Here is a 16,448-nt window from a genome sequence, read left to right as displayed (position 1 = left end):
GTGTGTGTGTGTGTGTGTGGTGGGGGTTAGGGTTACGGTTAGTAGTGGTTTTATTACTCATTTTCTTCATCACATCTCTATTTTGCATCATCTGTTTCCATCATGTGGCACTGTTGTAATTAGGAGCAAGCACCATTTGGAAATGTCATGTGATGATCATAAGACCATATGAAGTGAGCGCTTGCAGCTACAAATTCCAGCTGCTGTTCCTGCTGAGAGCAAAGATTCAAATGTGACTTTCTTAGAAATTCAGTGCCAGTTATCAGAAGTAACGACACCCAGTGATATTTAACTTAGCTCAGGTTTACACTATGCCATTAGAAATATTGTATGATAAATAGTCCATTACTCGTAGCACATCTAGTTGAAGTGTACCAATGCCCTTAATAATCATTAATGCTAGTGCAAGTCACGGCACCATGCAAAAACGGTTTAAAATTTTATTATGCTGACAGAGGGTTTTTGGTCTTGAGCAGATGTGCCATACTGCTTGGTGTTACTGAGAGCAGCAACCTAAAGGTTACTTACTACAGTACTACACATTTATGAGGACCAACTGTAGAAAGTGCATCAACAAAAATAAAATGATTAAGATATGTCATCTGCTATTTTTATAAGATATATTGCATAAACACTCTGCTGATTTTATCATTAGGGTTTTTAGTTCTTTTTCTCATACTCATAAACTCATGGCACCAGAATTTAATTTTTTTTTTAAAATGGCAGGTTTTAAATAGCAAATGATTACATCAGTCTCAGCTATCCCACTGAGATGTACAGGAACATTTGTTTGTGCAGGTCACAACACTGTGAGGGTTTCCTGCCTCAACTGGAACAAAGATGTTGGTAAAGTTTCTTTTTGGTTTTGGTGGCTCGAGTAAAGAAACACTACGGTTTCAACCCACTACTTATCCAGAGTATGTCATATAGGAAGGTTGTTTTTTTTTAAGGATTTGCAAACAATGTTTGGAGAAGGCTGAAATCCTGTATTCTGTCTAAAACTCTAGCTGGCATAGCTAAGTGTATGCTAATCAAACCATCTTCATTTGAAGAGTATCCTGACTCCTGCAAAGCTTTAATCCATGACTGCTCTTTCTGAACATTATCTAATAATTGGCACATTTCCCTAGTGAGAATGGGCCTGCAATCTCCTTCCGTACTATGACAGTGCAATGTATTGCTGTGCACATTCCACGTGGCTTTGAACTTATCTCCATTGCTTTTCCCAACTAAATTCTGAGTCACCTCCTGTTCTCTGTATGGAAATGTGGTACATCACATTATTTTCATTCCATTTCTTGTTGCTTCAGGGCATGTACAGTAATGTTAAAGATTAATTTCATGGTCTGCTATTCACATGATGTTTATTTAGAAATAACATGGTATAAAGAGGATCATTATAATATAAATTGTAGCATAAGTCCTAGTCAGTATATTTCCTTTTTATTCCTTGAGGAAACTTCCATTAAGTTAAATTCATTAAGTTGCATATTAGAGTCACCTGGACTTCATGGCAAATTATCAAACATTTTCTCAGTGAGCTTGCACAGACTGATGACACACATAGCCCCTGCTAGCTAGCAGGCTGAGGAAACACAATAGTGTTGCCTTGCACTCCTAATCTCACAAGTTTGGCTGCACTGCACAGTACTAGACCAACAGAGGAGGAATTCTGCACACGTGGGTTTAGGGGTCGGTGGGGAAACGACAGACACAGCAGGTTACACAGAGCAGTGTTTGGGGGCAGCAAGAGGTAAACATCAGCCATTTTCCCTGCTTGATAAACTAACAGCTCCAAGCATCAACAATGCCTCGATATGCTATGTGTGAGAACTGCTGATTGCAGGCACTCTTAAATGCTCTTTTCAATGTACAATATCATCATCTTGATTATTTGTCCTTTCAACCCTCAAAATGTTGAAGTGTCAACCTCTCTGAACGAATATTTTATTTTGAACTATCACCAAAAAAAAAAAAAAAAATCAAGTGTTATTGCTATAATCTTGGATTATTTAATCAGTATATGTAAAAATGACCAACTTCCAAGTTCAAAATAAGGGAGCAAAGGCCCAGGAATCACTCTCTGGTGGTAATCCTCTGACTCCGCTGAAGGGATGGAAAACTAACTTTAAGGACTGATACATCTGTACTGCTACAAATTGAAGCTAAATTGGATGCAAAACCTATTGTCACCCAACTCAGTCTCTCATTCATCGTCCGTGTATCTGCTGCAGAGTGCGCCACTTAAACCTAAAACAATCCACAAATCAAACATCTCGCCATGTCTTAGTATTGTGGCAAGAGTTACCTACTTGGTCCCACTCTCTCAGTTTATCCAATTTACCTTCCAACTATTCAGCCTTTATCTGGTATATCTTGATAACTCATTTGAGGATACAATCGATCGGAGGGTCACCGATATAGCATCATTTCACTGATCCTGGGTTGGCTAGCTAATCCGGCTGGTGTGTAGCACTCATGATAAAGAGAAGGCCGAGTCAACCTAAGGGAGTCGAGGAACCCAAAGAAATCAGTTAGCCAGAGATAAGGCCTCTCCTCCCTAAACCCACTAATAGCATTCCCACCTCCCCCGGCACATCCCTTGCCCTGCCTCTAAATCAAACATTGAGGTCTTTTATTAATAGCCTGTCAACAGAGTTAACATTTATTTCATGTGTATTCATCTGAACAGCTTTTACAAATGGCCTGATGCTTTTGAACCCACTCTTGAAAAATTAGCCTTGTTTTTTTTTTTACCCCTCTCCTCATGAATTTCAATGACTGAGTGAATGCAAGGTTGTGTGTCTACCTAGATGTTTTTTTTTGGGTTTTTTTTTTGCCTTGGGGTAAAAAATGAAAAATTGCTATATTTAGAGAGCTCGGAAATATCACAGCATGTGGTAGTTTGTTAAAAACGATAGGCAATATCATGGGACATTGAGGCAGATGCAATGGTAGACATAGTAAATTAATCTCCTAGTGTGCGCTGCTCAGAGAGAAATGCTCACTGAAGCCCAGGTAAAACTGCAGCATATCAAACCCACTCAAGCAGTTATGATGCAATACATGCCATCAGGATGTTTTCAATGCCACCGTCACATTAGAAACAGCCACACAATGTAATTGAAGTGAAATTTACAGATGTTACTTACTGTCAGTCATGTACGCATGCCAGACCACAAGAGACATAGGGCTTTGAAAATTGAGGCGTAAAAGGATGGCAAGCCACAAGGGAGCATAGAAGATGCTATCAAGATTTATCTAGTAGAGATCTCCCTAAACCAAAGTGAAGCAGACAGCGCTTCTCGACAGAATTTATGGTGGCCCATTATTTAATTTTGTGAATACCAAGTGTTCTCCCAGCACTGACGCTTCCAGAGAGAATCCTGGTGTGCTGACACAAATTGATTATGGGAGCGAGGAGAAAATCTATTTCTTCCTCTAAACTGATAGGAATGAACAACTGCATGAAAAGGTGGAGGAGAGAGAGAGGTTCTACAGAGGGAGGGAGAACGAGAGAGAGAAATAGTGAGTAGAGAGGAAATGATGGGGTGGGAATTAAAGGAGTGGGAGGAAAAATGATGTGGAGGGTTTTGCCACTACTTCCCATTTCCAAAGGCAAACACACCAATGAAAGTGTTTTGCTCTGCAGATCCATTCAGTGATAGTGCTGTTAGCTGTACCTAACAGAATTTAAATATGTAGCTACACTTTTCTCTTTACAGCTGTGCATGTAAGTGAAATACTAACATTGGAGTTATGTTTTGTTTTGTTTTAATTAAGAAATTCCAGAATTTCCCTGGTTGGGATCAATAAAGTATATCTATCTATCTATCTATCTATCTATCTAAATGATGCCATACAGTGTGTCATTTTTTCCTAAGCAGAGCTTTGTAGTTTTCAATGAGTAATTAGAACAGAGCTCTGATAGTTGTATTTCAAATTCTACATCTCAGCACATCCACTTACATCCAGCATATCCATCTATCTACTGATTCACCTATCTATCTACACATGACCGTGCAATGCGTATTTAACTAGAGGAGTCAGAGGTCCAGAATCTTGTGCAAGGACACTTTGACCAGGATGGACACTGAACGATTTACAGACCAAACCTGACCATCAAACCTGTGACGTTCCAAATTAACAGCATCAATGGTAGCTATTTAATTACTTATGCAAAACGACTAAAACTGTCCCAGCGCATCACTTCTATAGTTTCAGAGCCAGCTCTCATTTAGAAATAGACAAAGAGCACTAATCTCCTCTCTCTCTCCATGGTTTATGTATATGACAGCACAGGTAAAGCCAACACATTTGTCCTTCAGTACATGACACGTTTGCCTTACTAATGAGCCATTTAACAGCACTGCAAAGGGAAGAGCAGTTGAACGAAAGGTCCCTTGTGGATTTTGCAAGAGCGTGTCAAGACAGGAGGAGACAGTAATACTTCATATTGACAAGCAGACGAATGAATAATGAGAGAATGTCCATTTTTTCGAGGTTGTTTCAACATGGGGCTAATCTCTCAACATTTTTTCCTGCCCCACCTCTCCCTAGGAGCACACTGCCCATACAGCGTGCTGCAAACTCAAACAAATGAATGTTACATCTATAAGAACTCATAACAGGCTCTATCCTGTTTTACTTTTTTATTTAACGACAAAGCAATACATGATTCAGTTTCAGCTAGAATTGCTGAGAAACCAATAGTCGCCGAGCATGCTCTGTCAGTTCAGAGATGAACACAACCAATGGAGTATTTGTAAAGAATATTTTAGGAAGCAGTGTGACAAAAAATAGACACTGATAAAGAGTGAGTTGCTTCCAGATATTTTAACAGACCCTAAAGCATATCCATGCCTCCTACTGATGCTATTTTTATCATCCTTCCAAAATACACCTGGAGATTTATGAACCAGGGAGCTAAATCTTGTAGTTCCCACATTAAATCTTATGAGTATTCATGAGCAGGAGTGGCAGTACTGTCCAATTGGAGGTAGTTTGTGATCAAAAGATACAGTCTGTCACTGTCAGTGTGAGCTGAGGGCTCAGGGGACGTTGTTAGGTTTCCATTATGACACAACTTGTATTCCATCACATCAGAGCCACAACATATGGAGAAGAGACAAAAATGTCCATCCTTTGGACTGGAACAGACGGCTGTCACAGATGCTGAAAGTCAATTGTCATTCCGTCTGACAAATTCATGGAACAAGTTCAGTTTTCAAGCTCAGGGGGAAAAAAACAGACTATGAATGAACTATGAATAATCAAATTCCATCATAAATATTTCCCTCTTGCTCACAAACTAATCAGCCAGACAGAGTGCTCCATTTAAGCTGAATAGCTAAAAATACACACACATTCACACACACACACAAAAATTAACTTTAAATTTAACTTGAAATGGAAGTTACAATTTTCAGGTTTTTCAGGAAATCTGACTTAACCAATTAATTACCTTTTCAAATTCTGTCAGCATTTTTTGTAATAAAAAAACCACCATGGAACATAGTGAAATATGTGACACTGACAGTATAATAAGGTCAGAATACAGTGCACTGTAAAAAGAAAAGGAACGGGAATGTGCTCTCAGGGAGCACATGCAAAGTGTGAATATCAGTGACAACTTACTAAAGTTAATTAGATACAAATTTCAGAAAAATAATGTTCAATGATTACTCCAGGACATTATTATTATTATTATTAGATTACAACATGAATAAGATCACATACTGCAGAAGTAATTACACACACAAACACACACATATATAGGCATATGTAATACAGTAAAGAAAAGCCAACAAGTGCAGACCGTGATTTGATCTTCTTGGCATGTGAGGGAATCACATATTTTTCCTCTCTTGTTGAAACCTGTATGTGAAGATATTGTGCAGACATTCTGTGATGAATGTTAACAGGGTTAAAAACAGCATGTTGGCTCAATACAAAACAGCAGATGAACCCTGTCCCTGTCATTTTGTTGGCATACACAAAGGCAGTTAATACAAAAAAAAAAAATGACATGTTGTTCATGTGTGTTGCTGGGCTGTCTACACATAAAACTACTAAAAATACTTGTCAGCTAAAAAAAAATCATTACAGTGTTTGATTTTTAATAATAGATCATATAAGGACAAGTAAGGATTCCTTACTTGTCTTTATACGATCTTGCTTAGGAAGCTTCCACCAACTGTCAGGGTTTTTCCACCATAACAGCAGAAGTTAAATCTGCAGAAATAATTCAGACATCAGTATAAATCAGACATCTACTATCCTATTCTCAATCACAAAGCTCATTTCCAGTAATTAGGCATGAACATGATGAAGATGTTAACTGTGAACACTGCACATGTAATTTCTGTCAGAATGAACCGCTGGCTTAACTGCTTAGAAGACTCACTATCATAGCCTGTTCATTAGCTGCAATCCATTGTTTTATTTGCATGGGCCACTGTCTCCTTCACCCAATACAATCCCATTTAAAGCAGGCACGATTAATTAAGGACCACTGTCAGTCAACTGTGAGTAATGCATTAGGCACTATGATATCTCTCTAACTACCGGAAATTTATGTAGTGCTCCCTTTTGAGAATCAGGCATTGGAGAAGGCAGAAAGAAAGAAAAGCTGAAAAGAAAGTAAGGAAGAAGGAGGACAGACAGCAGTGAAACTGACAGCCCAGCATGCAAATGTGCCCATCTATCTTGCTAGGGAACACTGAGTGTGCTTTATCTCATCTAGGAGGAGCAGTTCATCTCAGCAAGACAGCTGTTTGGACGCACTAGACTTAAATGGCAGGGGCTATAAATTGAATAGTAGCTGTGCAACTGTACAAACGCTCAGGTTTGCTCACCTAAGATAGCCTCTTGTGCCCCTACAACATATAGCGTGTGTGTGTGTGTGTGTGTGTGTATGTGTGTGTGTGTGTGTGTGTGTGTGTGTGTGTGTGTGTGTGTGTGTGTGTGTGTGTGTGTGTGTGTGTGTGTGTGCGTGTGTGTGTGTGCGTGTGTGTGTGAGTGAGACAGTGTTTGTTTGAGGAAAATGTACAAGTGTAGGAAAATTCAAGTTGTAGCAATGACAACTTCTCCTGAGTGCCTTAAGATGTTCAGTAGATACCACAATGGCAGCTAGAACTAAGGCTGGGTGATATATCAATATCTTATCAATATTGTGATATGAGACTAGATATCATCTGGGATTTCAGATGTTGTGATATTGTGATATGGTATAAGTGATGTCTTTTCCTGGGTTACTTTAAAGTAAAGAAATGCAATTTTCCAAAGTTATTAGACTGTTCTAGCTTTTTTATTATTTGTCTCTAACTGCTTGGTTGTCATATCCACATTACTAATGACTGTTTATTAAAAATCTCTTGTGTGTGAAAAGCACCAACAGTCAATTCTACAACATCATCACAATATCAATTTCAAGGTATCTGGTCAAAGATATTGTGATATTTGGGAGCACCCCAGTTGCTAATCTGTAAGAGCATGCACCACTTATCAAGACTGAGTCCTTACCACAGGTACGTGGGTTCGAATCTGAGCCCAGACCATTTATTGCATGTTGTCCCCTCTCTCCCCCCTGCCTTTCCTGTCTCTCTCTACTGCTCTACTGTCACTATCAAATAAAACAGAAATGCCAAAAAAACAATCTTAAAAAAAAAATTTGATTTTGTCCAGCCTTAGCAAGAACATGCTGCATGAAATTACTAAACAAATTATACACTCCTCTGCATATAGCATAGAGGCCTTAAAATGGCAGATTGCATCTACATCAAGTTCGTAGTTTCCACTCATGTACCAACTTTGCCAATTAAGCAAGAACTATAGCTCAATGTACCTTTTGTGTACACTAGAAAATGCACACAACAATACTAGAGATTACAGACATGCATAAACACAAACACACACATATGGACTTCAACAGAATGTCAATAAGGAAATAAATGGGCAGATCCACGGACTAAGCTACATGAATTTTCCTAAAATCACTCAACATGCACTTCTCAGTGTTTGCACTGAGACCAACTAACCAAACCATTCCGTAAATGTCTTACTGAGGCATTTGTTGCACACACAGAGGGTGATGAACAAAACTGTAGCACAAAATCTGCCAGTACGTTCAAGAGCACAAACACACATAATGTGGCTTTTATGACGCTTTGGGTTTCTTGCACTGCATAGGCTATAGCACTTAATGATATTCAGCTGGATCACAGAAAACATTTTCACCGGCTGGATGCACAAGTGATCTGTATATTAACTTTCTGTGCCTGCTAAATTCCCCAATCCTTTGCTCGCTGCAGTCCACTCCTAAATGATTAAAGATGGAACACTTTTTCCAAAGTCCCTTCTAAATTTTTCAGTAGTTTCCACAGGTTGCAGCACAACCCAAAATGCTTTTTGCTTCTTCTTCTTTTTTTTTTTTTTAAAATGAATCCCAAATGATAGGTGTAGCTTGACAGACACAGGTTGTCTGGTATTACCATGCACTTGTACACCATGACTAATCTCACAGTAACTGAGGAGGTATCCAGCAAGAAGTAAAATGATTAGTCTTACCTGTTACACAAGGAAGACTTCTAATGAAAGAGCTTCAGTCACTTCTGTCAGCATCTCTTTGCCTCCTTGGTGTCTGTCTGCACAGGAGGAAGAATATAACACAGACATGAGGAGACAGCAGTAGAGGCACGGCACAGCCAGAGACAGCTGTGGGGTAGCTACTGTACAGCCTCTCTGTTTTGTTTACTGGAGCTTTATCAGGAGACTCCGACAACGACGACAGCAGCTGCAGCGCAGCAGCCTGAACCACCCGCCGGGCTGGATGTCTGGAGGAAAACACGCCTCTACAAAAGGTCAGCGTAGGGAGGGTGAGGAAAGGGAGTAAAGATGGACAGTGAGAGGTGGTGGTACTGGCATTATTTTAAAAGAGTCGTGCCTGAGTAGCAGTGTTCAGGGCTGTTCAGGGAGGCTGCAAAATGCCACGGAAGGTCCCTGAGGGCAGTGAGGGTTCATGCAGCATTGGCAAAGAGGATAGGGCTGCAGCATTAAAAAAAAAAAAAAAGGAGGGGGCATTTTCATTGGCTCTTGTCAGCAGGCTAGGCAGAAATAGATGGCCACCTGAACAAGAAGTTTGTATGTGTGGGGCAATCTGGAGCTGGGTAGAAATGATGTGTGATAAGAGAAGTAAAAAGACAATAAAAAAAAAAAAAGAAGGACAAATAATGGGAGAAAAAGGGATGGGGGCCAGGGTGATCCAGGGTTAAGCACATTGTGCAGGGGTTCAGAAAAAAGGGGAAAGACAGAAAGTGCGTGTTTATAAATTAAAAATCTGCTTGCAGCTCAATTCATTACTAATTCATAAGACATGGTACCACATGTAAAAATTGTGCATAAAAAGAAATATGCACATATATATATACAACCAAAACTTGATATTTCTCTAAAAAATTGCATGATGCATACAGACTTTGAAATCAAAGTGTGGGATATGAGATGCCAATATGATGAGATAGCAAAGATTACAGTTGGTTGGTAGCACAGCATTCAAAATATAAACCATGTGTCTTTATGTTAAGAGATAATAATTCACTATAATCACTCTTCTAGACACACTGCATTAAATCCTTAATTTCACAGGCAGTCTTGATATCTTTTAGTGACATCAACTCAATAATCATGTATTATATGCTTGGTCTGTTGCCTTTGAAACCTTGAATGTTACATAATAATGCAGGGATTTGAACTGCTGTTTATCAAGAAATATAGTGTTGTCATTACTCTACATGCCTTAATTTCCTTTTGTTTATATGTCACTGCTTTGAGTATAGATAATAAAATCATTTTCCACAATGGGACTGAACTTTGAATAAAACGGTACTGCTAGAATCATTGATTAATATCGTGAATTATGACTCTGAGACTGTAAATGATCTTGCTAATTTTCTGACCCTGGATAATGCACAGATTTCAGAACCTTTCTGTTATTACATCGTCTGTCAGTACTTACCATTTTACATATTTTCTTTTATTAGAAATGCTTGAATAAATGCCTGGCATCAGGGGTGCACCAAAAATTTCTGGGCCCTTTGCAAAAGCAGCCTCTGTGATCATATTTCATGAGTTTATGAGTGCAAGCTTATTCTCAAAAAGCAACTAAATTATTCACATGAATATAGAGAAGAAAAACAACAATATCCCCATGTAAACAAAGTGCATTTTACTTTTTCTGATGGTGTGAAGGGTTTTTGTATATAAACTACACACTCAGTGGCCACATTATTAGGTCCACCTGCACAACAACAATAATAATACAATTCAATGCAAATGTTCTGCTCTAAAAATTTACTTTTATGATGCTTATAATGCTGAGGTTATCTTTTGTCACAGAAATAGAGGTGTTCATTCAAATCTATGTTTGGCATTGAGCTCATAGTTAGTGGTGCTGTTGTAGTAGACCGCATTTTACAGAAACAGAAACACCTCCAAATATAATGTAGTCCAGTACAAGACCTCTGCAAAGTACAACCACAATAATAAACACAGAATTAAAATTCACACGTTCTCCATATTGTCAACAAAAACTGAACATTATAAACTTTGTGAAAAGGCAGAATTTATGGCAGAGCTGCAGCACTAAAATCCATTAGATTAGACTGTACTATAAAGTGGCCACTGAGTGTATAAGTATGTATAGTGCATTTTCAATGTGGGTTGAGAACGACAAAAACTGAAAATTTTCCATCTGTAACTCAAACCTTTCAATTGTATGTGTGCACCCGATCTACAATGAATCACTCCATTCGATGGGAAAAAATTACTCAAAAATCCCCCATTCAATGGGGCGGAATTGTGCAATTTTTGCAACCCAGTTTACCCAGATTACAGGAATTACTCCAAAATCCCCATCAAATGGAAACGGGTTTCTATTGACTGTCCTCTGGGGGCCCCCGCCCACCGCCTGCGCATGTGCGAGCCCCGAAGCAAGAGCCTTAAGAAAAATGGCGGACATTCCTTTTATTCTCAGTGGAAAATGCAATATTTTAACATAGCTTATGCATTCAAATGCATTTTGATAACATTTCTAGCGGGAAATGTGCATTTTATTTCCAAATCTTTGTTCAGTTAATGTACATGATGTTTACTTTGTTAGTTATTACGAAGATTCTTTCAGGTTTCTATCGTTGCTATGGCTGTTGCTATGGACGCTGCTACCACTATCGCTGATGTAGCTTCCGCTCGGAAGTATTGTCCTCACTGTCACCGTGGAAATCTGGGGAGGGAGGCATGGGGTTAACCTGCTCTCACAGAAATCTGTGAAATGAGCATGACCTCCTAATAACGCATTGCGTGCTCCTCGCACGTGACCTGTTTTAATCGATTTCTATGGTTTTAATTCCGTGTGATCACCACACAAACGGTGGTCACTGAAAGTCGGCGAGGATCCGTGACGTCACGCTGTGGTTGGCGGTTCATAGATCCCGGAAGTGCAAATTTAATCGATATTCCGGAAAAAGGTCTGATTATTAGCCATAACGTTGTAACCATCCAAGGCAGACTTACCACGAGCTATGAGGATGTGTAACGATGGCATGTGCTTCAGCCGAGTCCACAAGTCCCGTATAATATCAACTTTATTTTAAGAAAACACGTTTCATTTGCGATGTCATATCACGGAGAAGCACTACATTACCCATAATCCTAGTGTTTATCAGCGACGTGTCTGATTTGACTTTCATCAATAAAGTCAATAAAGTGTAATAAAGTGCATGAAAGTTGATAATATGCTGATATGTTACGCCATTGAACACAACCCTTTCAGTCAGCGAAACAGAGCGGGTGGAAAAAACGCGGAAACACGTCTGTAGGAGCCATATATTGCTTTATTGATTGATTATTTTGTGTTTAATTAGTTTTGTCTTGTTGCCATGGCTTTGTGTCACGTGAGCACTGTGGTTGATTGCTGGCAGGTAGGTTATATTAGTATGCTTCACCTGCACGGGGGAGAGAGGTGAGTTTAGGTAGCCGTAATTTTTGTTGACCGCATCTTCGTATTTTGCTTTCTTCATGATCTGCCTTGACATGTTCTTTATTAAGTGTACAGCCGCTGTAGTAGCCGATCGTTATTAAAATATATAAAACTTATCTGAACTCAGTGGGCTTTCTTGGACAAGCAGCAGCAGCGCGTCATACAAAAAATAACAGGACCTATTCTCTGCCTCTCGAGCGACTTTTTTGAGGTACGGAAAGCCGCAATAACGTCAAAATAGCACTAACGATTTATATATTTTTTTTATTTTTCATAACACATCTTTATTCGTGATATAAACATAGGCTACATGTTAAGGTTATAGTTTTGGTGTTGAAAAACTACCGTATGTATGTTTTTTAAACCTAATTTCAAAACTTTTCCCCTAACCCAGAAGAGGCGTACCAGGACTACAATCTGCGCGGAGTTGCAACACACGGAGGTGTCCTGCGCCATAGATTTTGTAGTTCTAATATGTTATGTCTATTATGTGATGTTGTGATCACTAATTTTTCAATCTTTATTATAGTTTTTGGGTGTGGGAAGAACGCCTGTTTGGTCAGATTTTATTTATTTTTTTCTTAAGATAGTGAAATCATGTTTTTTCCATGTTTTGACACTAGTCACTGGCGCCCCCTATTGGTTTGCCATCGGGCATGATAGTAGAGGTCAAGAGCTTTCCAAAAATGTTGACCCCATGTCTGTGTCATTTTTTGTTGCTGCACTGTAAGCCTTTAAAAGTGTCTCAGGTGGCCATATTAAGTCAATGGAAAAATATGAAATATGAAACACTGAGTATTTTAAAATGGTCCAAATTGAAAAGTATGACTGTGTTTAAGACTAACATCAATATTATAAATAAATTTGGCCATTAAATACCCCCTTAAAGAAGTTTGACTGATTTTATCAAGCTTGGCCCTAAAAGAGGTCTGCAGATGTACACCTGAGACAGCCATTGGCTTGGAGCACGATGAAAATCAAACTTTGTCATAGAACAACAATGAAGACATCGTTTGAAAGGTCTTGACCTATGGAGTAACATATCTCAGTGTGAAACCAGTGGGCAGTTCCTGCTCCCCACGAGTGCCCTTTGAACCTTGCACCTGAGACACTTTTAAAGGCTTACAGTGCAGCAACAAAAAATGGCACAGACATGGGGTCAACATTTTTGGAAAGCTCTTGACCTCTACTATCATGCCCGATGGCAAACCAATAGGGGGCGCCAGTGACTAGTGTCAAAACATGGAAAAAACATGATTTCACTATCTTAAGAAAAAAATAAATAAAATCTGACCAAACAGGCGTTCTTCCCACACCCAAAAACTCTAATAAAGATTGAAAAATTAGTGATCACAACATCACATAATAGACATATTAGAACTACAAAATCTATGGCGCAGGACACCTCTGTGTGTTGCAACTCCGCGCAGATTGTAGTCCTGGTACGCCTCTTCCGGGTTAGGGGAAAAGTTTTGAAATTAGGTTTAAAAAACATACATACAGTAGTTTTTCAACACCAAAACTATAACCTTAACATGTAGCCTATGTTTATATCACGAATAAAGATGTGTTATGAAAATAAAAAAAATATATAAATCGTTAGTGCTATTTTGACGTGTTTCCGCGGTTTTTTCCACCCGCTCTGTTTCGCTGACTGAAAGGGTTGTGTTCAATGGCGTAACATATCAGCATATTATCAACTTTCATGCACTTTATTACACTTTATTGACTTTATTGATGAAAGTCAAATCAGACACGTCGCTGATAAACACTAGGATTATGGGTAATGTAGTGCTTCTCCGTGATATGACATCGCAAATAAAACGTGTTTTCTTAAAATAAAGTTGATATTATACGGGACTTGTGGACTCGGCTGAAGCACATGCCATCGTTACACATCCTCATAGCTCGTGGTAAGTCTGCCTTGGATGGTTACAACGTTATGGCTAATAATCAGACCTTTTTCCGGAATATCGATTAAATTTGCACTTCCGGGATCTATGAACCGCCAACCACAGCGTGACGTCACGGATCCTCGCCGACTTTCAGTGACCACCGTTTGTGTGGTGACCACACGGAATTAAAACCATAGAAATCGATTAAAACAGGTCACGTGCGAGGAGCACGCAATGCGTTATTAGGAGGTCATGCTCATTTCACGGATTTCTGTGAGAGCAGGTTAACCCCACGCCTCCCTCCCCAGATTTCCACGGTGACAGTGAGGACAATACTTCCGAGCGGAAGCTACATCAGCGATAGTGGTAGCAGCGTCCATAGCAACAGCCATAGCAACGATAGAAACCTGAAAGAATCTTCGTAATAACTAACAAAGTAAACATCATGTACATTAACTGAATGAAGATTTTGGAAATAAAATGCACATTTCCCGCTAGAAATGTTATCAAAACGCATTTGAATGCATAAGCTTTGTTAAAATATTGCATTTTCCACTGAGAATAAAAGGAATGTCCGCCATTTTTCTTAAGGCTCTTGCTTCGGGGCTCGCGCATGCGCAGGCGGTGGGCGGGGCCCCCCAGAGGACAGCCAATAGAAACCCGTTTCCATTCGATGGGGATTTTGGAGTAATTCCTGTAATCTGGGTAAACTGGGTTGCAAAAATTGCACAATTCCGCCCCATTGAATGGGGGATTTTTTGAGTAATTTCTTCCCATCGAATGGAGTGATTCATTGTAGATCGGGTGATGTGTAAATAAACCTCAACTAACTTAAAAAAAAAAAAAAAAAAAGCAAACAAACAGATTTGGCATTTAATACAATACCACTCAATATTAAGCTGTAATATTTTTGAATTACAATCGCTTAGAATAGCTTAAATCAACTCATCTTGTAGTCAAGCTTCTCCTCTCTGTGGCCGTTTGTGTTCACAAGAGTCATGTTCACAAACACACTAAGACTGGTCTTTGGCCTAAAGTTGACAGATAACCACATCTAGTAAATGCAATATTAATGCTATAATTTCAGTATCCCCCCGGCCTGCTCTCAACTCCCAGCCCCTTTCGTCCTCTTTTCCACTCTCAGCTTCAGTGTTAGCTTGCTTTAATGGCGTTTCCCGTTGTACTCTATGTGATGCTAATTTTAGCCGTTATGCAAATTAGCCTCCTCGGTCGCTAGCTACCGTTAACGTCCGTTATCCTTTACAGTTAGCGAGCTTAGCCGTCTTTTAATAAACTCACCTTTTCTCTCACTTGTCTTTAATTTGCTCCTTCTCCAACTTTCTTCTTTGTTTTCTCTTCAACTTTGCTGTAGTTTTGGTTGTTGGTGTCAAACTGAGCACTGAGGCAGGATTACAGCGGCAGAAAGTTATTCACAGGTGCAGGTGGAGACAAAATCAGCTACATTAAACCTATCTGTGTGTGGCGCTGTTTGCATTTTAGGCAGCTACAGTAATTACTCTAAAACCGTATCCTCACAAAATGCCAAAGCATTTTTCCTGCCAAATTCAAATTCTCATTAAATTTTTATGCTTATATCAGTACAAATATACATCAAAGGGTAGACATACATATAATCACTATATATTATTCAACCTATAAATATCAAGATGACGAAGAGATCAAGTATATATATAAAATACATTTTAAAAAATAATAAAATAAATGAAACCAAAAAATAAATAAAATCCTATAATGTGGGAAAGCGGACCCACCTTAGGCTGCGGGAGGTGTGACTCCCAAGATTTTATATATTTGCATTGAACTACTCACAGCAAATTAACAGCTATGCCTATTATCATCCTCTTCACAAATGAAAAACATTTAACTAGCAACAATCAATTTAAAAAGTAACTGAAGGACTAAAATTGATGAGGGTACTCTTAATTAATGTATTTAATTAAACAAAGCATAGGCCTACTAGTAAGGCTCTGCATGACAAAAGACTCTCTTTTGGTGTTTCTTGCAAATGCAATTCATTTTTTCAGAGTAGATTGCGGATAATGAGGCAAATGGTGGGAATGCAGCCCACAAAATTATGCCAGACTTTGTTTTTCTATTGAGTAAAGGTAGTCGGGTTATTTTCGGATGAGTATGTTTTCTCGATGATTATTGGCACAGTATTAAAACATCTAAGTAATACTAAAAAACCTAATAAAACAGCAACTGTTCTTGCCAAACACATTATTCGTGCCAGTTATGATATGGTTTGTTGTGTTTCGGCACCATGACAAGAAAGAAAACTGAACACCTCAGCATCATTTTCCAAATGGAATGCCTTAAGAAGGAAACATAGCCTCTGTCCTATTTCTCTTTCCTGCATTCCAATAAATAAGCATCGTTGTCACTGACAACTGGACAGACTCCAGTTTTAAAAGGCATTTTACCATGCCAAGCTAAGGCCCCATAAAATGTATCCCTAAACATATCCCTGTCTTGATGTTTCAGTGCTATTCATATTG

The 16,448-nt window shown here is 39.0% G+C and overlaps 1 protein-coding gene across 7 annotated transcripts in view; it reads right to left on the bottom strand.

Annotated features, from left to right (window-relative positions):
- inpp4b (inositol polyphosphate-4-phosphatase type II B) overlaps positions 1 to 15,366 on the bottom strand; it is a 257,269-nt gene extending 241,903 nt beyond the window's left edge. For all 7 annotated transcript variants that reach the window (XM_030053522.1, XM_030053485.1, XM_030053476.1 and 4 more), the window contains exons 1-2: positions 15,229 to 15,366; positions 8,569 to 8,645 (exon numbers count right to left, since the gene is read on the bottom strand). The gene's annotated coding sequence lies outside the window, so the exon portion shown is untranslated. The remainder of the gene's footprint in view (positions 1 to 8,568; positions 8,646 to 15,228) is intronic.
- Between the last annotated feature and the right edge of the window lie 1,082 nt (positions 15,367 to 16,448).

The sequence above is a fragment of the Myripristis murdjan genome, chromosome 1 (genome assembly GCF_902150065.1).
Source record: "Myripristis murdjan chromosome 1, fMyrMur1.1, whole genome shotgun sequence".
In the NCBI taxonomy this organism is placed as follows: Eukaryota; Metazoa; Chordata; class Actinopteri; order Holocentriformes; family Holocentridae; genus Myripristis; species Myripristis murdjan.
Note: the sequence above shows the minus strand (reverse complement) of the source record. Positions and strands in the feature narration are given on the sequence as shown.